The sequence below is a fragment of the Emys orbicularis genome, chromosome 1 (assembly GCF_028017835.1).
Source record: "Emys orbicularis isolate rEmyOrb1 chromosome 1, rEmyOrb1.hap1, whole genome shotgun sequence".
NCBI classification, from domain to species: domain Eukaryota; kingdom Metazoa; phylum Chordata; order Testudines; family Emydidae; genus Emys; species Emys orbicularis.
In genome coordinates, this window is record NC_088683.1 from 87,279,328 (window position 1) to 87,304,449 (window position 25,122).

Below are 25,122 nucleotides of genomic sequence, written 5' to 3' on the forward strand. Positions count from 1 at the left end.
ATACCCTGACCCAGGGACCTTACAATCACAGATCTTAATCCTGCTATTGATAGCACCTATGTACGTGGACTAATCTGCTTGGATGGACCCCCACTGAAATCAATGTGGGTGTAGCAATCAGCCTTCATACCACCAGCTGCAGGCCTAACCTAGACAGACACAGAACTCACATACGGGGAAACCCAGAGGAGGGAGAAGCTTGTTGTTCTTTAATATTATTATTAGCTTTCAATGTACAGTATGATTTTGATTCTCTGAAGGTCTCAGGCAAGGAGGCCTTACAGTTAAACCACAGAGCTGGATATCAAGAAAGTTGGGTTCAAATCCCAGCCACGCCACAAATTTCCTGTGTGACTTTTGGGAAATAAGCACAGTGCTCTAACACTCAGCTTCCGCAGCTGTAAAATGGGGTTCCTTAAACATACTCCACCTACCTCACTGGTGGTGTTTAAATTCATGAATGTTTATTAAGCGATTTTAGATTCCTGTCTGGAGTGGGCTGTAAACACCAAGTATGTTATTACCCAGCAGTGGGGGAGTTCGGAGGGAGGAAGCTGGAGAAGAGGCAGAATACAAGATGCATGAGGGGAGCTGAAGCACTTTAGGTGCGCCAGATGCTAAATTGTTCTCCCCGCAGTCCTTGGCACTTTGTCTCTTACTTGGTCCCCTGTCTCTTTTTCCTGGGCTCCACCCTTGATGGATAATGGGGGAACCAGCTAACAAGCTATATAGATAATCCAGGCCTTTTTAAAAAAACAACCCTACTGTTATTGAAGGACATGGTTGTTTCAGCTAACCAGTAACTAACCAGCTAAACTGTAACTTTAAAAGAATGACTCTATGCAGGAAATAATAATACTGGCTCCTGGTGCTGCCAACTCACCAGACTGCTGGCTTTGCCTCTCCTGGCTCTCTCACCCCCAGAGCTGTCTGGGCTCCCTTTCTGGCCATGACCTGGCATTTTTCCAGAACTGCCAAATTCCAGCCAGAGGAAGCCTTGTCAGGGGATGGAAGGAGATTTAGAGCTCTTTACAATTCTGAGCTGAATGGCGGCAGTGTGCTTTGTGCGCCTCGTCAGCGTGCCAAATGTGGCAGCAATCAGTGTGCTGGTGACAGCAGCGATTTGGACATCCCGGTGCCTGACATTGCACGTTAGAAAGCACATAATACCACAGCTCCGGGCTTTGACAAGTGCAAAGTGAACAATGGGTGCATGTGCTGCTTCTGCATCCAGAGCACATTTGTGCCAAGTTGCACCCATCATCCAATTGGCAGCTTTAAAGGTAGTCAAGGACCTAATTCCCTTTACCTAACAGACCATAAGAAAGGGACTGGTTTAGGGTGGGAGAGGCAGTGGGAGGACAGGCTGGTGAGTTGTGTTCACCATGAGTAAAAGTGTTGTGCCTGGGATGAGGGATATAAATAATTAGTTACGCGCTTCAAAGGGCCTTTGTCTCTCTTTCAGTAACACCCCACCTCTTTTATACTCATCCAGAAGAAAAAACTAAATCAGGCAGGTACGAACACAAACCCAAACACATCCCAATGTCAGGACCTGCACACATCCCCAGGGTTTATTATTTACCCAAATTTAAAACTCTATAATTTTGACCACAATAGCATTTTCTGGGCTTCATGAACATGAGATGCCTTCAGTATGGAAAAAAAATTGGCTGGAAAACATCCAGGTTCTAGACATTCATTTCCTTTTAGCTGAGGTGATGGAAAAAGCAGGCTGAGAATTTTCAGTAAAAACTAACACTTTGGGTTCCTCATGATTAAAGATCAACACAAATAGCTTCTGAAAGTCTTTTCTGGTTCAGATCAGAGTAGTGAGGGAAATATGAAACAGGGAATAATTCATCCTAGACGTAGCTACAGGCATGGTTCTTTATTCCCATCATTTTCAATTATTCTTGCCTGCCAAGCCCATTTGAAACCAAGCATGTGGTCAATATTTACAACTGTAGTACTGACAATTAAAAGGAAAAAACCTCTCATTATATTGACTCAACTGAAGTCAATAGGAGTTTTATCATTGACTTCAGTGGATCCAGTATTTCATCCTGGTTCTTAAAAGGTTACAATCATTTCTTTTTATGATTGCTTGAATACAGTGATGCTAAACATGATCTCCTATCTCTAATTCCCAGTAGACTTTAAGGACCAGATTCATCAGTATACTCTGGCTGCTTTGTGCTGCTTCAGTGATGCAAAACAGCCATAAACTCAGCTTAACTGGCCAGTTACACCAGGTTTATTGCTGCTTTTCATCATTGGAGCAGTGCAGACCAGTTGGCGCATACTAGTGAATCTGGCCTTAAAATCATTAACTTAATAAACACCCCCCACTACTCGGTTCATTGTAATAAAATGCAAGTTCTCTCTAACACAAAATAAAACCCAAATTGCCATATAAACAGTAATCCTCTTCTCTGTGCTAGCCAATCGAGCTGGAACCTCCAGATGCAGTATATTAAGAACAAGAATGCATTTCCTGGCTGGATTTTTCTGTTCAATTGTCAAGCTCATTGACTTATTCCATCACCTCTCAGCAATAACTCTAGTGTATCCCTTGGTTCACTCCATCCTGTCTCATTAATAACTAATTGTCACACTTTCAGGGCTAGCTGCTCCAATGTCTCCTTCCTGATCTTTCTGTGTGCACCCCCTCAGGTCTTAGGCCTCGGACCTTTACCACTTCTGGGGTGGAATCATATGATTCTCCAACTCGCAAAATGGACCCTAGGCTTCAGTATTCGGAGGACTGACTGTGCTTACCCTGCAGGTCTGATTGGGTTCTGGCACCTGAGGTTCTTCCTTTCAAGAGTTTGTGACCCCAAAGGTGAGTACAGCGACCACATAGCCTTCTTAAACCAAAGTCTTGTTTAATTTCAACAGTACAAACAAAGCATTTAGATAAAAGGATTTTAAAACAACTATCTACATGCAGATCTATCTTACCTATATTGCTTCCCATCCCTCATGATAGCCTTGGCAGACCTAACTTCTTCAAATGCCCCAGCAATGCCCATATAGACAGACTTACAGCTCCTCAACAACAACTGTAGAGAGGCAGTCCCTTTAAAACCCGCTAGGGATCCTTTGTTTTTGTGAGTTTCTGGGCTTTTATCCTTCTTGTCTGAACCAGTTTGGTAGGCTCCACAAGAGGTCAAGCCAGACTCCTCAAAGCCAATGGTTCTGCCATTATCTTGTAACAACCCTCAAGTGTTTACTGTGGGTGGCTTACTATGAGCCATTGTTTCCCCATTTTGCTTGTTTTCCCAACATCCCTGTTGAGTTAACCCAATATAGTAATACAGTACCCCAATCACCAGGTCATCGTATAGTATTAATAAAGTATAACAGTGCAACTCCACATCCATCATGCTATTATTAGCTGATTTACTCAGGAGAATTTCAGCATTTGACTGGTGCCTGACCCAGGATTTTTGAACAGCTGGGGTTGGCAATACTGCGTTCACCATGTCTGTAAGTCTGTTTACCTGGGCCCCCAAACAAGAACTACGACAATTAAAACTGAATTCAACTGAACCCTCAACCATAAACCCAGGGGGCATGGATTCACCAGGATCATGAGTACAGGCATGCACAGTCTTTCCTGCCTGCATGTCAGTCCTGTTGTGGGGCCTGATTTTGAACTCTCTCCAGTGTAAATCTGGAACATTTCCATGGAAATCAATGAATCTTGTGCATCTGTCAGTTCAACATCTGTGTTTTCTTTATATAAGAGATACATTCCTCCCACATCACATGAAATTCTTCTGTTGGATCATTAGTCTTATAAATGAGATATAAAGCAATGTCGATACAGCAGTCTTTTAAAACTGAGACAAGAGATTTTCCATCTTCTTGGGAGCAACTCTACATACAGTCAAAACCGGTTTTTAAAAAGACCTCATGGTAGAGTTGGTCAGAAAATGCCCTCCTCCCCATGGGAATATTTTAATGAAAGTGAAAAAATATTCAAGTTTCAGCAAAAAATTGAAATCCAAAATATTTCATCCACAACCTGAAATATTTCAATTTGGAAATGTTGCTGAGGTGCCTCATGGGAGTTGTAGTTCTGGTGCCGCATGCTCCCATTCTCCTCTATAGGCCAGGCTCCCAGGTTGGATTACATCTCCCAGAATGCACTCTCTTAGTGAGGGGAGGCTGTGCATCATAGTAGGTGAAGACCAGCTGGGGAGCCAAGCTCACAGAGGAAACTGGGAGCACCAGGAACATGAACTACAACTCCCATAATGCATTGCAGCAGCATTTCAGACTCCAAATATTTTGGTTTTCAGCCAAATGGTTTGGTTTTCATTCTTTTTTTTACAAAAAATTAAAATTTTCCACAGAAAGCAGATACTTTTGTGATACTTTAGTTTAGTTGGAAACCCAATTTTTTATTGGAAAAAAAGTTTCAATGGAAATTCTTCAACCAGCTCTGTTTTGTAGTCCAATGCACTTGCAAAAAAAAAAAAAAAAAAAAGTAGCAAATATCATATAGATTTAGGCTCACTGTCCCTTTAAGAAAAAAACCTACTGTGCATGTGCATATTTCTTCTGTCTCCTATGTGTAAGGGGACAGTTGGCCTGTTACTAAAACTTAGTAGGGGGGTTTGGTTGGCTAGCTCCCAGTACCAAAAGAAAGGGGAAGGGTCGGTGGGAGATCAGGACTCTGAGACTGACAGTTCCCAGGGGCAATGGGGAGAGGCCAACACTTCAGATCAGTCTGGTTGACAGGGCAGGCAGGTTAATGAAGGAGTCAGGAGGCCAGGGGGGTCCCATCCTCCGTGTGAGCTGGAACTGCCTGGGCCAGAGTGGGGCCAAGCTAAGGAGAAAGCAGTGTTGCCCATAGGCGCCGACTTCCCCTCTTTCCCGTGGGTGCTCGACCCCACCTCTGCCCCTGGCCCTGCCCCTACTCCACCCCTTCCACGAGGCCCCACCCCTTCCTTGCCCCCATTCTAACCCCTTCACCAAAGTCCCCGCCCCAACTCCGCCCCCTCCCTGCCAATATTCCAACTCCTTCCCCAAATCCCCGCTTCTTCTCTGCCTCCTCCCCTGAGCGCGCCACGTTCCTGCTCCTCCCCCTCCCCCCCGGAGCGTGCTAACGCTGCCAAACAGGAGGCAGGCAGAGGAGCACGCTCAGGGGAGGAGGAGGAGGAGGTGGGGGGAGGGGAGCTTGGCTGCCAGTGTGTGCAGAGCACCCGCTAATTTTTCCCCGTGGGTGCTCCAGCCCCAGAGCACCCACGGACTTGGCGCCTATGGTGTTGCCAACTCCACATAGCAGGAAGTCACCAGACAAACCCTGAAAAGTCGCTAGATGTAGCTGTTTAAGCACTCAAAAGGAGTCAAAAATGTCTCTAAACAAAATTTCCAGAGAATTATATCTCTGTGTATGCGCCCAGGCAAGTATAGTCACAAAATCATTCACAAGCAGCTCAACAGTGTTAACAAAATCCATTCCATGCTTTTCTTACTACATTCTTTTGCACACCAAGTCAATGTCATTGTGTCTCAATTGAGCAGGTCTTCAGAAGGAATTGCATTCCAGAGCTTCTTGGGCTGAGATCACCATAATCTGCAGGCGAGGAAAAGAAGTTTGTGGAGGCTAATTAGATATTTTGCTAAAGCCAGGCACACTTTGGAGAGAGCAGCACATTAGCCAGGGCTTGTTTTTACCCAAATGTGTTCTTTCTCGCTGCTCCGTAGTAGGTAGCGCACCCTGTGATGCAGGGAAAGATGGCTAATGAAGCGGGCAGGGCGGGGGGAGGAGAGGTTAGCTGGCAAGGAGAGCCGCACAGATGAAAGGTGGGGTGGGATGGGATGAGACAGGGCCATGTGCCCAATGGGGTGGGAGGCACCGTGCCTCCAAGGATAAAGCCCTTACAACAGGATCAAAGGTGGAGCTAGCTTGATTTCGGCTTTCCTTTACTCCTTCCCCGGGCTTGGCCTGGGGTTAGCTGTCCAGGTGTTTTCAGAAATCAAACCCTGGAAGCGGGGGGATTGGGAAGGGGTCCGGCTAGCGGATTTTTGTTTTTAAATCTACTTTCTTGGCTCCCTGCAGCGCCAAGCTCAGGTCAGGCGAATGCCTCTTCCCCCTGGCTCTGGCTCTCCCTTTCACTAACCTGTTGGCTCAAATCCAGGCTGGCAAGAAAGGGAGGCTCGGCTGAAATTAACCAACCCCAGCTGTACTGGGCTGCAGTTTACAGAGACTGAGGGGGACCCTGGGCAGAGAGCCCAGCACAGGGAGATTCCCCAGCCAAGAGGTCTTGCAGGCCAGATTTGGCAGGGGGGGTGGAGGAGGAGGGGGAATCATAACCCCAATGGGGGTTAGAGGAGTGACGCTGGGAAGAAGGGTCCTGCCATGTAGAGCCTGAAGGCATCTGGCCACCACCAGAGCAAGTGACTGATCCACGGCATCCCTGCAGCACAGCCGGGGCCTGGGAAGGAGACCTGGGACGTGTGAAGAACAGGCTGTGAACTGCCCTGACATTCCAGAGACAGCTGTTTGTGATGTCCCCGTGCCACAGAGCTGCGTTAAGTGTTTTCCTTTAACCTATCCGATTTTTTTCCTTATTTTTAAAAATGGATTGCTGTTTAATAAATTGTATTTGTTTGAACTATATGCAATCATCGGGGTGGCGAGTTATATGGGCCTGTGGTGCCCAGGCTCCAGCAATATTCAGCGCCCGGGGGCCTGGCTCTACCAATGTTTGGGACAGGGTCTCTCCCCCAGCCCCACCTGCTGCCCCCGCGCGCCTCCTCCGAGTGTCCCCTGGCCCCACTTGCTGCCCCCGCGCGCCTCCCCCAGGCCCCTGAGCATCCCTGCCTCTCCCCTGCAGCTCCACCCTGCCGCTCTGCTGGCTCCCTCCTGGCATCAACTGCTGCTGCAGGGTCCTAGTGCCCCCCATCCACTAGTGCCAAGGCAGGCTGACCCTGCCCCTGCCCTTCCATCTCAGACCCTTCCCTTTTCCGGCGGGACCCCCACCAGCATAGTCCCCCCCCAGTCACCGCTCCTGCCCCCCGCTGGGGGGTAGCCCCACTCCTCGCCCCCAGTGAGGCTACAGTGAGGGACAGCAGCAGGGGAGGAGGCACACACATGTGATGGCAGGCCCCCCACCTGGCACCCAGCACAGAGGAGGCGAGGGGGCTTCCTGGCTTCTCTGGCCCCAGCCCCAGGGCAGCGTGCCTGCACCCCAACTCCTCATTCCCAGCCCCACCCCACCCCAGAGCCCGCACCCCCAGCCAGAGCCCTCACCCTAACCCTCTGCCCTAGCCCTGAGCCCCTCCCACACCCCAAACCCCTCATCCCCAGCCCCAGCCAGAGCCCTCATCCCCCTGCACCCTAACCCTCTGCCCCAGCCCTGAGCCCCCTCCTGCATCGTGAACCCCTCACCCCTGCATCCCAACCCTCTGCCTGAGCCCCTCCCACACTCCAAACCCCTCATCACCAACCCCACCCCAGACCTCTCACATTTTTACATTATTTTAAAATATATATATTAGCTTACAAGGCAGGTGTTTGGGGGCGGGACTTGGACCTGTTCTGGGCACCACCAAAAATTATACAAACCTGCTGCCCCGACAATCATGAGTGGGTTAGGGAAGCATCCAGAGCGGAGAGAGCACCCCAGAGTGGGGATAACCTGACCCATGTCCTAAGTGACCACGACAAGATTGGGGGTCGAGCCCACCAGGAATCCTGGGCCAAGCCTTGTTGGGGTTACGAGGACTCTGCGACACAGGAGAGTGGTGGCGGAGTCCTTGAGGTCAGGCAGGCCTCTGGGTAAAGGGAGTGAGAGTGAGCACTCGGATCCTTTCACTACTCAATTCCACCAGGGTAGCGTATAAGCCAGGAAAGTTTACATCCCCTGCTTACATATGCAGCAGAGCAGCCCTTTCCCTCACACACTTGAATGGGTGATACTTGAGCTAATGATTATTTAATCTTTTTCATGGACAAAGAGCCTTATCTGCTTGCAGTTCCACAAATGTGACAACACAGCCCAACATGTAAATAAAACAATGTCTGAGAATGTGCTGCATTCAAGTAACCAGCCTGTACCATAATAATCTCCATTTATAAGTACATAAAAGCCTTTTTGCAAGTACCCAAGTATGTTTACACTTGTGAAGCAATAAAAGGGCAGCTTTTTATAGATCTACAGTGGGAAGGAAAATGGCACGGAGAACACAACAAATAGGCTCTGAAATCAAAGTTGCTTGAGGAAATCAACAAAAACAGCAAAAGATTTGCTGGAATGCCGGGTGGGTGGAGCAGGGCAAGCCCCCACACCCCAAGCCCGCTCCCCGCAGGAGTGCCGGGTGGGCAGGCGGAACGGGGCGAGCCAAAGAACCTTATAATGGAACATTGCATGACTTTAAACAAGTATGTTCTTTAATAGATCAGCAACCTAATAACAAAAAAATGTTGACCGGGATGACTTTAAGTGAGGAGTTACTGTACAGATAGCGAGATTTTCCAGATGACTCATAGGTGTGTTTAGGTCACCAGAGCTTCCATTAACCTGACCTCCTGGGACCTGATTCTTTCCCAGCAGGATATCAGGGACTGCCATCGAAACTAATATAAGGAATTCATACTACAGTGGGAAAACGGGGGCCCTGAGTTTTTGGATGCACATGTCCTATCTCGGGATTCATCACTTTAAGAGACCTGTGCATGCTCCCTCAGGACACTTCCTCTTCACAACTCGTCCTGTACATGTACACTCAGCGAAGAGAGACTGCACACACATATCAGTGTATTTCATATAAATGGGGAGAAGCATGCTGCAGCATCCAAAAGGATGCAGGCCGGTGCCAGCATTGTGTAATCTCACCTGTACCAAATGGTAAACAAAGATCATGCTGAAAATTTAAATATAAACCACTTTGTTCTACTAAAAATCTTCCCAATCGGATCCTTGGCATTTGGTACGGTTGAATGTTGATCCCATTTAGTTTTCATTCTTTTTTTATTGCCTTTTATGTATCTTATATGAACACAGGAAAAAACTGCAATAGGAAAAGTATGTAAGATTTTCTATTTTCTCAGAAGGGAAAGTGAAGCGATGTCTACACAATGACGGCATAGCCTTCTGGGGTAGATGCAGCATATGCAGGAAGAAGTTTTTCTTCCAGTGTACAAACACCACCTCCCCAAATGACATTAGCTATGCAGAGAGAAGCACTCTTTTGCCAGCACAGTTGCATTTACACTCAGGGATTGTCGGCATAGCTGAGTCACTAGGAGGTGTAATTTTTTCACACCCCTGCCCAACTTTGCTATGCCAGTATAAATTTTAAGTGTAGACCAGGCCTGAGAGAAGAAACAAGAAACATACACAGATAAATAAGAGGGAATAAAATGTACAATAAATTATTTAACAAAAATTGTCAAGTTTACATTAGAGGAATCTATCATTTTTGTTGGTACCCTGGCATTAGGAATAAATATACCTAACCTGACCATGTTTTTGGGTTGCATTTAATCACCGTGTTGCTGTGACATCTCTAGTTTAGTTAAAGTCTGTTTAACGCTTGACCATGTAAAGCATTAACGGCTGAGGGGAAGATTTTCAAAAGAAAGGGCATTAGGCACCCAACTCCCACTGACTTTCAGTAGGTATTTGACACATAACTCCCTTTCAGGCCTTGAAAAATCTCCCCCTAAATCCCTGAGCCCTGCACATAGCCCCAGTAAGTAACTAGGTCAGCCATGTGCTAAGGAATTCTGCAGGGGACAGGGGAAGAAGGAATCCTTACCCCCAGGCCACAGGATCTGCAGCTGTGTGAACAGCACCAGCCTATGTCTGTGCATTGCCATAAGCTTGAGTTTGTGAATGCACAAACCCGTAAAGATAAGGCTAAGTTTGACCCAGCTTGCAGTTCAGTGCAAATACTTTGCACACCAGCCCATTCTCCTGGCCTGCCCCAGCATTGCTCTGTAGTGCATGGGTGTGCAGACCCCTGCATGCACCCCCACATCCTCCCACTCCCTGCTTAGTAGTACTGGTGCAGCTCGGCTGCAATCCAAGTCCCCCATACAGAGGGGCAGGCTTTGCCCTACATAAGATTATTATTTCTATTCAAGACTTTATTTGTAGTTTAGATGATCCCAGCAGCATCGCTCAATAAAAATACAGGTTGACAGCATGGTCTGGTCGACGCTAGGATTTTTTGCCATACATTTCCCACTGCTGCTTCTGCCCGCAGTTGCTAGGATGAGACCATACACACGGCACCCGCAGCCACTAGCATGTTACCTACCATGGTGGATAGGCCTACTCTGAGCGAGGTCAAATAAAATGGGGCTTACAGTGTCAGTGTCCCCCTGGAGCCCTTTCTACACTAGTGTTCCCACCAGTGGCACTACCACCAGTGGCGGCAATGATGGGAAATTTATAGGAAAAATGCCTATACACCAGCATAGACGACATCCCAGTGTGCACCGGCAAGCGATTTGAGTATTTCCACGTAATTCACAGTAATCTATGGTAATTCATGGTTCTCTTCCAGAAACCCATTTTCTCCTGTGCACTCCTCCTCTGGGTTCGTCCTGATGCTAATCCCATAAACACCTGACCCTAGTCTCCTTGGGCTTCACAAGTGTACCAAAATGCACCAGCCAAGGACTTCATCTGAAGCTGGGGGTGTTCAGTTCCTCTGAAAATCAGGTTTCCAGTGCCCTGCACCCTACAGACTACCCCCTCTGCTGCTGCCCCACAGATACCACCCTCCCCTCACCCCAGAGCTCCTCTTACAATAATGCACGTTTCCCCATAGAAATAGCCCAGAGTGGCAACTGCTTTTAACCTTATTTTTTCTTATTTGAAAAAGCTTAAACAGGAGACTTTATTGGTCCAATTAAGCTCTCTTTATAAAAAAAGAGATGTAAAAGTTAAAAGCAATCACCTCCCTGGGTGAGCATAACGGAAAATTGCCCAGCTGGTAATTAAGGTGATTTGTAGAAATGGTAATTGTTTTGGTGCAACGTGTGTGCCCATGGGGACTTTCCATAATGTGAGCCTGAAGCAGTGGCTGCTTTCAACTTTCATCCAAGAAATTGGATTGCGAGGGGAAAAAAAGACCGATTAAGCTTTTTAAATAGAAAGTAAAATGAAAGCTTAGCCACCATGGTGAGGGAACGCTGTGGAAACCCATCCCAGCCAGGCAGTCCCACTTCAAAGGGGTTCCTGCCCCCTCTACTGCACCCCTCCCCAAACTAAAATGCAAGTTTGGCCTCACATCTGGGCTATTTGTTTAGTTCTTGTATAGATGCAAAATAGCCTCACAGGTGAGATTGTTTCCATGCTCCTCTCTCTGCACCTGCCCGTTAGCGGTAATTACAACCATAGACCTACCAACACATTAAAGAAAGACAAAAGTGAAACTATACAGTTGTAAATAAGGGTGGGAAATCTCTGGGTAATCAAGAATTGAGACTTAGAGTCACAGAGATTAAGGTCAGAAGTTGACCATCAGATCTTCTAGTCTGACCTCCTGTATCTCACAGGTCACCAGCATCACCCAGCACTCACACACTAAACCCAACAACTGAAATTAGACCAAAGTATTACAGCCCACAGGCAACTAGACTATTATGTGCCACAGGCAGAGTATACAAGGGATGAAGCTGCACCAATGCCTCAGGCCCCTGCAATGGCAGCAAAATGATTAAGTGAGATATACACAGATAATCCTGGCAAGTGACCTGCACCCAGGCACTGCACAGGAAGGCAGCATCTCCCCCCACCCAGTCACTGACAATGTGACCCAGGGGAAAATTCCCTCCCACCCCACATATGGCAATCAGTTAGACCTTGAGTATGTGAGCAAGAACCAGCCAATCAAACACCTGAGCGAGAGAATGCCACCTCAGAACCTTGGCCCACGCGCCCAGGGCCGGTGCAACCATTTAGGCAAATTAGGCGGCTGCCTAGGGCGCCTAGTGGTTGGGGGTGCCTATAAGCCCGCTCAGGCGAGGAGGTGGAGTGGAGGTGAGCTAGGGCGGGGGGGGGGCACGGGGAGGGCCGCCCGCAGTAACGGGGGGTCGCACAGGGGAACCGCTCCCCGCCCCAGATCACCTCCACTCTGCCTCCTCCGCTGAGCACACAGCCCCCACTCTAAATGTCCTCTAATCGGTGCCACAAGCCTGCGAGGGGAGGAGAATTAGAGCGGCGCTGGCGTGCTCAATGGAGGAGGCGGAGCCAAGGTGAGCTGGGGTGGGCTCCCCAGGCGGGGTTAGCTGCCGCGGGGGGGAGTCTCCCCAGGGGGGGTTAGCTGCTGCGAGGGCGGGCTCCCCGGGCGGGGTTAGCTTCCACGGGGGGGGAGTCTCCCCAGGCGGGGTTAGCTGCTGCGGGGGGGGGGTCTCCCCAGGCAGGGTTAGCTGCTGCAGAGGGGCGGGCTCCTCGGGCGGGGTTAGCTTCCGTGGAGGGGGGGGTCTCCCCGGGCGGGGTTAGCTGCCACGGAGGGGGGTAGCTGCGGGGGGGGGGGGCTCCCCAGGCGGGGCGGGTGGCGGGCTCCCCGGGTGGGGGGCTGGGTTAGCTGCCACGGGGGGGTGGGGTTAGCTGGGTGGGGGGGGCGCAAGGTGGAAGTTTCGCCTAGGGCGCAAAACTTCCTTGCACCGGCCCTGCACGCGCCTATTGTCCCATATCTATGTGTGGCCATCCCTGTTGCTTCAGAGGAAAATTAAAAAAAAACCTTCCCAGAATACATGGGAGGGACAAAGGATCGGTGGGGAGGAGAAATCCCTTCCTGACCCCTGCAGGTGGCCGCCTGAAACCCTGAAGCATGAACTTGTCGGAACATAAGACATAAACCAGAAGTAATCTGGGGCTGTTGAGCCCTGCCTGCTACCATCACACGCAATCCCGTCATACAAGTGGACTCACAAATTTGTTCATCTCGCTCTTAAAACTAATTAAGTTGTTTGCCCCCACAACTCCAATTGTGAGGCTGTTCCAGAACCTCACCCCACTGATGATTAGAAGCTTTCTTCTAAATTTCCAGCCTGAATTTGTTCATGGCCAACTTATATACATTAGTTCTTACCTTCCTTGGTATTTACCCACTAATATAGAGAGCAATCCTATCCCCTCTCAGCCATCCTTTTGCTAGACTAAACAAGCCAACCTGTTTCTCCTCCATTCTCCTGATCATCCTAGTAGCTCTTCTCTTTGCCTGTTCCAGTTTAAATTAATCTTTCTTGAACATGGGTGATGAGAATTGCAGACTTCTCTGCCCTGGCACAATCAGGGACTGACATATCTCCACAGTCACAAAATATACACTTTCGTCTCTATGTAGCTGGGGTAAAGTATGTGCCTAGGAGCAAGCCTATGATAGTCTCAGCTGGGATTGTTAAAGGAAGTGGACATCCTGACATCTTCTGTAAACAGCGTAACTTCCAAGTTCTGCTGCATCACCCCGTCCTGAGGAGCCAGACTTCCACTGTAGTAATAATTCATAGTAATGGGTACATATGTAGAGCACCTTTCATCCAAGCATCACACAACGCTTGACAAGTATTAATTTGTTATCCTTCACAGCACACCTGTGAATTACAGATGATCATTCCCTTTTTCACAGATAGGTACACTGAGGCTACGTCCTCAATACGGGGGTGGGGGGTGTCAATTTAAGATACGCAAATTCAGCTACGCGAATAGCGTAGCTGAATTCGACGTATTGGAGCCGACTTACCCCGCTGTGAGGACAGCGGCAAATCGACCTCCGCGGCTCCCCCGTCGACGGCACTTACTCCTACCTCCGCTGGTGGAGTAGAAGCGTCGATTCGGGGATCGATTGTCGCGTCCCGACGAGACGCGATAATTCGATCCCCCAGAGATCGATTTCTACCCGCCGATTCAGGCGGGTAGTGTAGACCTGCCCTGAGACACAGAAGTTTAGTAACTTGCCCAAAGCCACACAGCATTGGCAGTAGCAGAGCAAAGAACAGAACCCAGGCATCCTGACTGTCAGTCTCCTGTTCTGACCATAGACCAAAATGGCTCTTAAACAGCAGCCAAATGATTTCCTCCAACATAGTTCTATTCTATTTTACACGGGTTTTTATATTGCCCTCAGCACCACAGTATCAGAGGTGAAGTGTTTTGTTGTGGAAGGGTTTGGGTATTTTTTAAAAGGTACATACTGGCTAAATGTTTACATTAGAGAAGGCAGGTTGAAGAAGTGTACCTTGCCCTTGGAGCAGATTGTGGTGAGATTTGTGACAGTCCTTAGCTCCTGGGAGAGTTTGTTCCACAGTCTCAGACGTCCCCTGAGAATGCTCTGTTTCCTGCACAGACAAGCTTCACTCTTACGGCTGAAAGCTCCACTGGGCCTAACCATGGTTGTCATATTAGAACATTAGCCAAACTTTTAGATACGCTGGGCCCAGGTCATTGAGTGCTTTGAAGATAAAGGCCAAGATCTTGAACTTGACTCAACAGCATCTCTCAACAGTTTTATTTTACATTGTTTTAGTTCTTTCCTATCAAACCATTTTTGTCTTTGCAAAGATCTAACCTAATGAATTTCTGCTCCCATTAATAATGCTGATAATAATAAAATACTTATAACATTTCCCACTCAGCAATTAACTTTTCTTTGTAAGTACCAATGGTTCATCTGACTAACTTGGCATATCCACCTGAACTTTAAATGCAACTAAAAGAGAAACTTATGAAATGTACATCATGCCTTGGGTAAAAAAAAATGTTGGCAGAAGCTGTAAATGATTAACAAGATGTAGGAAGTTTAGAGAGCTTAAAGTGGGCAGGTATTGCTCATAGAGTCCTCCTCTAATATAGGATTTATTTGCCTGCCTGTCAGATAAAGTGGACTCTACAGGAGAGATGCCTCTCTTTTTCCAGTGAAAAGTATTAACATTACCTGTGTTTGCACATTCACATTGTGCACTTCAGCATTATTAATGTGAGATCGGACACCATGGGGAAAAAATCAGAAGACTGATTAATCATACAGATTGGACTTTTTGAGAAATCACTAAGCTCACTATGGACCATAAATGTTGCCTTATGTGTCATGGAAAGCACTAGATCTCTGCAGACAACCCCTATTTATGGCACAGCAGAATTCCTATTGCATGAACAAAGGCAGTTCATTGAAATCCATCAATGAGACACCATAGAGATGACACATTTTGTGGTCTTTATGATAGGTGGCTGCTTCATCCAGTGACAAAGACGACCATTCAGACAACTCCCACCAATCCCTTCTGTAACCTTTATAACACAGAGATAAAAATAGGCAAACAAACCATAATTCCTGCCTCACAATTTAAATGTTAAACAATTTTAACAAAAATCAGATGCAAATTCCAAAAATTTGAAATAAGTGATCTTTCTGGTGGCTTTAGAAGATTGATCACAATATTCTATTTATTTAGTTTGTGTGTTTGAATTTGTTTGTTTTCATAGTTTCAAGGAACTAACATATCTCAACTTTATAAATAAATATCTAGGGTAATAAAACATTTGCAGAGGTGTGGAGGGCTGTAGGTGATCAGCAATGGGTCAATCAGGAGCTGTCACAACAGGGTGAGTTAATATGCAGAAAAAATATATGCAACTCATACCAAGGACCACCCCATATGCGGTTTATGAAACTCAAAGTGCTTTCAGCCTCAAAGACTATAAAATGTATGGGTCAGATCTTGAAAATCCTTACACACACACAAACCAACAGGTGTTTGCCTGAGGGATGCATGAGTAAAAGCTACACAAAATCCTCAAGGGTTCCCTAGAAACCTCTATAACCTGGTAATAATTAGGTGATATCAGGGCCAGTGCAAGGATGTTTCGCGCCCTAGGCGAAACTTCCACCTTGCGCCCTCTCCCCTCCCCGAGCCCTGTGGCAGCTCCCTGCCCCCCCCCCCCCGCCCTGAGGCGCTCCCCCTGCGGCAGCTCCTCACCCCCCCCCTCCGCCCTGAGGCACACACCCCCCCGCGGCAGCTCCTCACCCCCCCCCCCCCAGCCCGGGGAGCCGTGCGGCAGCTCCCCACCCCAGCTCACCTCTGCTCCGCCCCCTCCCCGAGCCCTGCGGCAGCTCCCCCCCCGCCCTGAGGCGCCCCCCCCGTGGCAGCTCCCCTCCCCACCCCAGCTCACCTCTGCTCCGCCTCCTCCCCGAGCACGCCGTTGCTGCTCCACTTCTCCCGCCTCCCAGGCTTGCGGCGCCAATCAGCTGTTTGGCGCCGCAAGCCTAGGAGGGAGAGAAGCAGAGCGGGGCGGCGTGCTCAGAGGAGGAAGCGGAGCAGAGGTGAGCTGGGGCAGGGAGTTCCCCTGCGTGCCGCCCCCCCCCCTTACTTGCTGCAGGCAACCCTCCCTGCACCCCCTGCCCCAGCTCCCTCCGCCTAAATGCCGGTCGCCGCCGAAGAAAATGCCGCCCCCCAAATCCTAGTGCCCTAGGCACCGCCTAGGTTGCCTAATAGGTTGCACCGGCCCTGGGTGATATCTTCTTCTTCAAGATCTCACTGGTTTGTTGGTACAATCTCAGTACAGCACAGTGCTAGATCATGCTAGTCTTCATTCAAATGTTACACAAATAAATGAGAGACAAGGTGGGTGAGGTAATATCTTTTATTGGCCCAACTTCTGCTGGTGAGAGAGACAAGCTTTCAAGGGTACGTAGAGCTCTTCTTCAGGTCTGACCTTCTTCAGGACTCAGTCCCGAAGAAGAGCTCTGTATGCTCGAAAGCTTCTCTCTCTCTCTCTCTCTCAGCAACAGAATAAAATATTATAATAAAATAAATAAAATAAATATTAAAATAAAATATGGTCCAATAAAATATTACCTCACCCACCTTGTCTCTCTAATAGCCTAGGACTGACACAGCTACAACAACACTGCACATATAAATAACATTCACACCATAGAAATATCAATTTGGTACAGATAGCTCAAAACTGTTGGATTTCTTCACCTCAGATTAACCTGTGTTGCTCCTTGAACAAAGAGTTTGTTCCCAAAATGGCTTAGTTTGCTTAATCAAGAATTTCCTACAAGACACTATTACAATAAATAAATAAAAAAAAATGCTTGATCTTTTTATTGTAACTATCATGAGACTACATCAAACACATATAGATACACTTAGTTTTAGTTTTCTGGCTTGCAAATACCTTTAGATTTATAGCATCATCAGATATGCACCATTAAAGGCAAAGTTTTCATTTCAATTAGTCTTTTAATCCTGATTCTTCTTTTCAAAAGTTACAATTTGCAAGGCTGCACTGTATGGCATAGGAAAAAGAACAGACACAGAAGAACCCCTTTGGTCCGTGGCAAGAAAAATGATATTTAAATATTCTTCCCTCAGGCAGCTTTCTCTTCCCTCCCTGCCCTCCCCCAGTAAGATTTATGTTCTCAGGTTTGGCCTGCCTGCGGTACCTGTTTAGTGTATGTGAGATCAACTAAGCTTGGAGCTTCATCCCAAGAATGAGACAGAAAGAGAGCTGCACTTGCTTGTTCAGCGGCAGTGCCATTAAAAAAAACTGGCTCGCTCCCCAGAACCACAGAATAACCTCCGAGCATGACACACAACTTCACAAGCCTGCGAGATAGGGTGTTCAGTTAGAGCGTTTCAGTGAACACCTGCAAGGGGATCAGGGGATCAAGGGAATTCCTTTGCAACCCAAGAGTAATACATTTTCCCAAAATATTTTTAATATGCTAGTCCATATAATATGCAGTGTTGGTGTAGCCATGTTGGTCCCAGGATATTAGAGAGACAAGGTGGGTGAGGGAATATCTTTTACTGGTGAGAGAGACAAGCTTTCGAGCTTACCCAGAGCTCTTCTTCAGGTCTGGGAAATGTCATATAGAATGTCAATGCATATAATTGAAAGTTTTGTGTCTATAATTTGCAGAATTAAAGCAAGTCTGAGAATCATCCAGTTGATGGTGTCTGACATCTAATATAGGAAAGGAAAAATGTTAAATGCAAATGAAAGAATAAAAATGAAAATGTATTAAAGAGGTGGAAGCCACCATCTTCCTACCTGTGACATAGGTGGTGCCATGGGATATGGAACCCTGGGAGTTTTGCGCATAGTTTGGTGTCAGGATATGGTCCTATGTCAGCCCACTGGGGGCCTTGTTGGGAAGCAGCAGTAAAATCTGGGCTATCATCTCACTAGATCTTACAAAGTGGGAGCCCTCCATGTTAAACTAGTGTGCTGCCGAAATCTGAATAGGCGAATCAGTCTTCCCTAGGTGTTAATACTGGACCCATGGCGCACAATGTTGCAAGAGATGCTAGCTATGAGATGAGATGTAAAACCAAGGGCCTGACTTCTTGTGGTTATTAAAAAATTCCAAGCCACTTGTCAGTGGTAGCCCCGGGATCAGGGCTTGTTTCAGATGGATACGATGTTCTTCGCTTCCTGTTCTATGCTGGGTAGTGTTGCCGAGCACGGTTACACATTTGCCATGTTCCATCCCAGAGGTGGCTGCATTTCAATAGCTGGTAAAGTGAAGGGCCAAACTCCAACAGCCATAAACATGGGTGCATGCAAGAAAATCCAGGGACAGAATAGGACAAAAAGACCATTCTGCAGGCGAGTATAGCAGAAGTTGCAGAGGGGCATTCCTGGGCAGGATCAGGTGCATTTAGCCAGTGGCCTAGGTAGGAAGCAGTGCAGTCATCCTGCCCCGGGCAGAGGTTAGAAAGTGACTGTGCCTCCCCAAGGCCTAATCCCTATCTAAGGAGCCCATTGCAAAGGTGCACTGGGCAGGCTGCACTGTCCTTTAGATCAGTGGTCTCCAAAGTGGGGTGCGCGCACCCAGGGGGTGCACAAGAGGATCCTTCAGGGTGCTTGGCAGGAGGAGCGCCACCAGAGCAGCGCTGCTTCGGCAGTTCGGGCGGCTTTTTTTTTTTGCTTCAGCAGTTCAGGTGGGAGTCCGAGCGCCTTTTTTTTTGTTTTATTTTTTGCTTTGGCAGTTCGGGCGGGAGTCCGAGTGCCTTTTTTTTTTTGCTTGGGGCGGCAAAAATGGTAGAGCCGGCCCTTCGACGTGGCAGGGGGTGCGTACTCAAAATTTTTTTACTGATGGGGTGCGCGATCAAAAAAGTTTGGAGACCACTGCTTTAGATGTTGCAGCTTGCTCTCTGCAAGTGTGGCACAGTCCAGCCTCTTCCCCTGGGCACCCCTGGAGAACTGGTTCAAAGATCTCTGAGGGGAGTAAAGGCCCTGTCACCACCTGGCCCAAAGTGCTTGTCTGTCAATAGCATCCGAGGCGCTTCACACAGAGAAAACAAATACACCATTAAACAGGCTCGAAGTCTTCCTCCCCCTCATCGCTTTCCTAGAAAATCATTATGTCAGTCCCTGTCTTTTCTAAATGAATTAAGTACCTGCCCCCTCTGTTGGTCTCTGGTATAATGTAACGCTGTTGTGCTGTGCCTAGCTCCCAGCTACTTTTTACCTAGTCAGGACTATCCTCTAAATAGACCTGCTCCAGCACCACGCGGAATTTTGTCATTGACTCAAGTGGGTGCTGTGTCCAGTCCTGTAATGCCACCTCGGTGTAGCGCATGAAGTGCCTTTGTTCCAAAGATGGAAGATCAGGAAGAGTGAGTTTAAATTCTTCTATGAAATGCCAGTATACACCAGCGACATTTGAAAACACGTTGCCTTTCACGCGTGTTAGCATTCGCTGTGGTCTTCTGGGTTTGTCCAGCTGCCAAGGGCAACTAAAGCAAATGGGGCCAGCAGAAATGTTAGTAGCGATGAGCAAACCTCTCATGGTTTGAAGGCCACATCTGTTTCAAGGCCACATCCACTTCTCCTCTGCACAGCTCATTTTAGGGGTCCTGAGTCCTGCAAGTTACCGAATCCAAATTCCCCATGCTCTAGGGGCCTGTGTCCCCCAGAGCACATGAGATTTGGATTTAATTAAGAAGGGATATGGTGGGTTCTTAGGCAAACTTTCCGAAGCCTAAAAGAAGGTATGAAGTTGGGGTAAGAGATGGGCAAAGATTTTTGTGGTGTGTTTACGTAATCCAAACATGTGATCCCATTGAGCATTCTGGACTCCCATTAGTGCCAATGGGAGTTAAAAATGACCAGTGCCATGCAGGGTCAAGCCCTTGGGTAAGTGGACACCATTTATTTTTGTTCTCTGCTCCATCAGAGTTAGTTCCAGGAAAAATCTGTAGGAGCTGGTATATAAATCCATGAGGAATGAAGACAGGCTGGATGCAATAATGCTACAAGGGAGATCATCTGAAGGCTAATCTGCCACAGCAGATATATAATATTGATCAACCATTCAAAGACACAAACACACACCAGTAAAATGTGCATATGTGATGCTTCAAAAGATGGTAGTGTGTCAATATTTGTTGCCGAAGAGACTCTCTAACAGCAAAGAGTGACAATGAGTAAAATCCTCAGAGTGAATTATTAGCACCCCTATGAATTCATGAACAATTAAATACAAGTTATTAACGTATTAAAATACTGTAGTGGGCACTCAGCTACATTGAAGCCTTTTATTTTAATGATGAGCTCTGGACTAGGATAAGTTAAAGATGAGAACCATAACTAAGAAGTATTAATATGACCCTGTATGTGTGTGTGTGTGTGTGGGGGGGGGGGGAGTGGATGGGAGGGGGAGAGAAAGACTTTCATGTGCACTAGAGATGGTTTTTCAGTCTGAGCATTCAACTGAAAGATTTGATGTCTGAGTCTTTGGGGAAATACATTTTAATTTGTATTTGACTATCTCTGACTGTAGCATCCAATTCCAATCTCCATCAATGTAACTGAGAAGTAGCTTGACTGAAGGCAGTGAAGTTATTCTGGATTTGCAGCACATGAGCATGATTTAGATCCGAACCTGGCTCCTTATACTAATCTTATTACAATTATAATGTGTGGTCAAACTTGAACACTTTATCAATGCCACATTCCCCACTCCCATGAAAAAAGACCATTAGATTGGAGGTCAGCAACTCTGCAGAGATTTCCCTCCACACGCACAGAATTTAACCAAATTGTTCCAGGCTGGGAACAGCCTCACCATGGAATTTGGCCAGATCCCATCAAACTGGCAGATCTCTGGGATCTGATGGAAGCCCAAATCAGTTGTGCAGGCCTCCTCCTCTCTTCTTGCTCCTTGGTAGCACAGGTCTAATGGAACAATGGTTGTAGTGCCCCCAAAATTCCCCTTACAGAGGAGGAGAATCTGGCCTTCAGTTTTTACTCAGACAAAACTTCCAGAAGAGTTCAAGGGCTGCAACTGAGACAAGTTCCTGCACAGGGTACACAAGAAGAGAGAGGATCTGTGGACTCTGTGCAGGAGCTGGCCACCACTTACCTTTTCGTATTTCCATTCTTTTCTCCTTAAGAAGGGGTTAAAACACTTCTCTTGGCTCACTGGTGCATACACTGTTTTATCTTGCCCTTGAAATACTTCCTCTTTATTTGAGACCAGACTGAAGTGGGAAAAGAGAAACACATGCTACCAAATTGGAGGCCAGATTCTGCTCTCACTTAGAATCCAGTTTAGCAAAGGACTTAAGTGCATGCTTAAGTCCATCCCTATTCAGCAAAGTACTTAAATGTGCACTTAAAGTTAAGCATGTGTTCATGTGCATTGCTGAATCAGGACCTTACATTACAGTGATTCCACAATCACCCTATTGACTTCACTGGTGTTATGATGATTTAAAGTGATAAAAGTGAGATCGGAATATGCCCTCACTAGATTATGATTCATTATAATTTTACAGATCAATAAAAAGTCTTATTTATTTCAGCAATCGTATTTAACATGAAGAGCTAATCAGTGACAGTCTCCATAATTATCATGCTTTCACAGTTGAGTGCTACTGCTTTTCTCCCCCACACCACCCTCCCCCCTCCTTAGCTAGTTGAAATCAGTGAGTTCCAAATCAGTGGAATTATACCAACTTGGTTCAAAAACTCCATTTACTATAATTTTTGTGAGACTTTATTCTAAGAGATTTTGAATATTTATACTGAAAAGCCTATATTCCGTACACAAGAAAAAGGTCTCATTTACCGCAGGATGGAACCAAAATGAAGAAAATGCAATACTTGCTTAATTTCATGCCTAACCAACAGGTCCCTTTAAACTATTAATATATGTTTCTTGCATGAAAAGGTTAGTCAGTAGCCAGGAGAAAGGGGACAGCTTTTTCACGTCAACACTCAATAAAAGGCGGCTGTATGGTAAGTTATATTGAAGAATAATGGATCAGTCCACATGGGATTTGCATTCCTTTGTACTACATGTTCTTTGAGGTCTGTGATTAAGTATAAACAACTCTTCAGAATCAGCAGATAGTTTTTCAAGCTGAAGCAAAATAGAGCGATCGGACATTATGCAAAGCCCATGCAAATATGTTGCAAGCAAGCAATTAAACCGTAAAATGCAAGCTGCATCATGACAACAATGAAGTGCCTAATAATGACTCTCCACAAGAAATTGAATTTACTGTCAGTTTGATTCCAGCTCTTGAGATGCAATATACTTCTATGAAGATTCAGTCAAAATTTATTCAAATGTTGATGTTCCTAAATTTAATATTTTAAGAATGGTTAACTTTTAATTGTGCAGTCCTATTTATAATGCATCAGTGCATCCTTTGTGCATATTGTGGAGTATTCTGTTGTATAAACTGTGATCGCTAGACATACATTAATTAATTGACAGAAAGATGTTAACATTATTCAGGCTGCTGTCCATTGTTATGGAAATCTGTTTCATCGTTACCACATTAACATAATCTACATTGTATTAAGCTCCAAAAGTTCTTCTCTTAGTAGACTGTACTTCTAGGGCCTGATTCTCCTCCCTCTTACAGTGGTGCAAATCAGGAGCCAATGAAGTTACCCCAGGGTAAAGCAAGAAGAGAAGTGAGAGAGAGAGGACTGTCTGAGTTTCCGGGCAGCTGCACCTGTACTTGCCCTTTGTGATCCAAGGGCACCAAATTTAGGCTTCTGGCTCCCAGCTGTCACCACTCTTGGGTGGAGACCCACATCTCTCTCCCTCCTGACCAGGGGTTTTAAGGCTGCACAGCTCCCTGCCTTACTCTGTGATATCCCCAGCAAGCCAGATGGCCTAAAAGGCCAGTGCCTGTGCTTTGCTTTCTCTGTGAGGGCTATGATGAGTGTATTGCAGCAGATGTGAGGTACCACACTGCTCCTTCTAAGCAAGCACATTTATTCTTATGGTAAAAGTGTCCCATAGAAAACACTGAAACAATAAAAGAACATACACACATGCTAAAAAGCTTATCAGAGGTCACCACACTCCAGCCTAAGGCTCTGGAAGGTTTTAGTCCTTCAGACCCACAACTGGGTTTTCCCTGTGGTTACAAGTTCATCCATCTTAGATCCAGAACCCAAACCCAGAGTAGGCAGATCAGCCATTTCTTATATAGCTCTGGCCTTGATCTTGGGCTTCTGTATCAGATAATCAGCTGACAATGATCCTCCTCTCATGGCATAGTTTCAAAAGGCTGCTTTTTGCATAATCAGAGTTGGGTAATTTCCATTAACCTCCCACTAGGGATTCCCCAGGAAATCCACTTATTATCCCAAAAGTCCATACTTGTCAGGTACATTAGCACCAAAGACCTGACTCCCAGTCAAGCGCCAGCATATAAATTTGCTTAACATGGGTTGAGGAGTGGGTGTGGGAATGAGGAGCAAATTTATATGCTGGCATTTGACTGGGAGTCAGGTCTTTGGTGCTAATTTCTCCAGCGGAGGTAATCTCAGAAATTGACTGGGAACCATTTTACAAGCAGTAACTCAACACAATGACTGGGTCAAATTCTGGACAGTTATGTAACTGGCTACAAAATGGATGCACATTAATGCTGTGAAAGCAGTATTTGCAGACTCCTTAGCTTAGAATCATAGAACTGGAAGGGACCTCGAGAGGTCATCTAGTCCAGTCCCCTGCACTCAAGGCAGGACTAAGTATTATTTAGACCAGGGGTCAGCAACCTGCGGCACACGTGCCAAAGGCGGCACGCGAGCCGATTTTTACTGGCCCGCTGCTGCCAGCCAGGGTTCTGGCCGCCGGCCCCACTCAGTCCGCTGCCTGCCTGGGTGATGGAACCCTAGGACGGAACCCCAGACTGGTGCTGAGACGCTCAGCCCGCCGCCGGTCTGGGGTTCAGTCCGCCGGCCCCGCTTAGCCAGCTGACGGTCTAGAGTTCTGGCCACCGGCCCCTTGCCAGCCGGAGTCCTGGCCGCTGGCCCCGCTCAGCCTGCTGCCGGCCTGGGATACCAGCTGCCGGCCCAGTTCACCTCGCTGCTGGTCTGGGGTTCCAGCTGCCCGGCCCCCTGCCAGCTGTGGTCCGGGCCTCTGGCCCTGCTCAGCCTGCTGCCGGCCTGGGGTACCAGCAGCCAGCCCAGGGCTCTGCTCCTGGGCTGGGCCCAGCGCTCTGCAGCCGCCCCCAGCTTCTAAAAAAATCTCGCATGTCTCGCACCCCCAGAAAGGGCATCTCGCACCCCCAGGTTAAGAACCACTGCACTAAACTGATAAGATCTGCATTTTAATTTAATTTAAAATGAAGCTTCTTAAACATTTTAAAAACCTTGTTTACTTTACATACAACAATAGTTTAGTTATATAATACAGACTTATAGAGAGAGACCTTCTAAAAACGTTAAAATGTATTACCGGCACGCGAAACCTTAAATTAGAGTGAATAAATGAAGACTCAGCACACCACTTCTGAAAGGGTTGCCGACCCCTGATCTAGACCATCCCTGACAGGTGTTTGTCCAACCTGCTCTTAAAAATCCCCAATGATGGAGATTCCACAACCTCCCTAGGCAATTTATTCCAGTGCTTAACCACTCTGACAGTTAGGAAATTTTTCCTTATGTCCAACCTAAACTGCCCTTGCTACAATTTAAGCCCATTGTTTCTTATCCTATTATCAGAGGTTAACAAGAACAACTTTTCTCACTCCTCTTTGTAACAACCTTTTATGTACTTGAAAACTGTTATCATGTCCCTTCTCAGTCTTCTCTTCTCCAGACTAAACAAACCCAATTTTTTCAATCTTCCCTCATAGGTCATGTTTTCTAGACCTTT

At 46.9% G+C, this 25,122-nt stretch overlaps 1 protein-coding gene across 1 annotated transcript in view; it reads right to left on the reverse strand.

Annotated features, from left to right (window-relative positions):
- Window positions 1-25,122, reverse strand: part of NTN4 (netrin 4) — a 97,058-nt gene that overhangs the window by 57,905 nt on the left and 14,031 nt on the right. The gene's annotated exons all lie outside the window — the stretch shown is intronic.